Consider the following 1335-nt stretch of genomic DNA (forward strand, 5'->3'; position numbering starts at 1 on the left):
GAGGGTGGGAGTGGGGCTGGGGCAGAGGCAGGCACTGCCCAGCCAGGGCAGGACACGGCACAGGACAGAGCCGCAAGCAGCTCGTCCAGGGGGGCGCAGGGACAGGGAGTGGTTCCCACCACTGTGCAAACCCCAAGAGAGCATGTGGGGGCATGTTCCCCTGGTCCTGCACATGGGGCGAGGGCAGGCTTGGGGCAGGGCAGCACCAGGCTCTTCCTGGCAGGGGGCTGGGCTGGGCACTAGTGCTGGGAGGAGGGGTTGGGGGAGGCTATGGCAAATTTTGGGGTGGCTACAGCCCCCACCCCAGCACCTGCCACCATCTGCCCCAAGCACAGCCCTGGCCCACCCCCCCTGCCAGGAAGAGCCCGGTGAAGCCCTGGCCCCAGCCTGCAGCAGCAGCCCATCTTTGCCCCACGTGCAGAACCAGGGGAACATGCACCCCCATGCCCTCCTGGGCTGCATGCAGTGGTAGGAGCTGCCCCCACCCCCACACCTTCCAGACAAGCTGCTTGTGGCTCCATCCCACACCCCGCCCCAGCTGTGTGGCGCCTGCCCTTGCCCCTACCCCACTCCCTCCCTCACAGTGGGGGCCTTGATCTGCCCCACCCCCCCTCCTTCCTTCTCCGGGGACCCTTCCCCACAACAGGCTTACCAGCCAGACACTGACCGGGCTGAATATCAGCAATCGGATTGGCCAATATGGCTCCTTAAAAATTGGTCATATCAGTATCAGCCCAAAAAATCTCTATCGATACCCTTAGTCTAAACTCCCTGGAGGAGAATCCAGGAGGTGAGGTGGTGTCAGGTGCCCAGGACCTGATTCTGGCTCTGGGGGGTGGCTGGGATTGCTCTGGGCCCAACCAGGAAACAATCCCAGATCCAGCCCACAGGCAGGCCCTGTGCCACTTGTATGGCTCACAAGGCTTAAAGGTTGAGCACAACTGCCATACAACACATACACATTTTGCATTGAGAGCAAAAGGGAATTTCTTTCCAACAACTGAACCCTAATTATTCCAGACTGAGTAAGATAGGGGAAGTTGTGGAATGTGCTGAAATATGGACTCACCTTAAATTATTTTACAATGACTATGGAGTTTTTCTTTTTCCTTCAAGCACTTGTCCAAAAGCGATCCTCAAAGCAGTGACCAATTCATTCAGAGGTGGGATCAGAGTCCACTAGAAATGCTACTGAAGTAACACTTTGCCAGAGACAGCTTTCCAGTGAAGCGTTCAGAAATTTACATCTCAAGAACATGTAAACAGAGTTCCAGGGGAAACACTTTAAAAATATAATTTCCTTTTATGACCAGGTGACTTATCACCTGGACAAGG

The 1335-nt window shown here is 56.0% G+C and overlaps 1 protein-coding gene across 8 annotated transcripts in view; it reads right to left on the reverse strand.

Moving 5' to 3' along the window:
- Positions 1-1335, reverse strand: part of MGRN1 (mahogunin ring finger 1) — a 213561-nt gene that overhangs the window by 151607 nt on the left and 60619 nt on the right. The gene's annotated exons all lie outside the window — the stretch shown is intronic.

This window comes from Gavialis gangeticus, unplaced genomic scaffold (assembly GCF_001723915.1).
Source record: "Gavialis gangeticus isolate Ggan-Ray unplaced genomic scaffold, GavGan_comp1, whole genome shotgun sequence".
In the NCBI taxonomy this organism is placed as follows: Eukaryota; Metazoa; Chordata; order Crocodylia; family Gavialidae; genus Gavialis; species Gavialis gangeticus.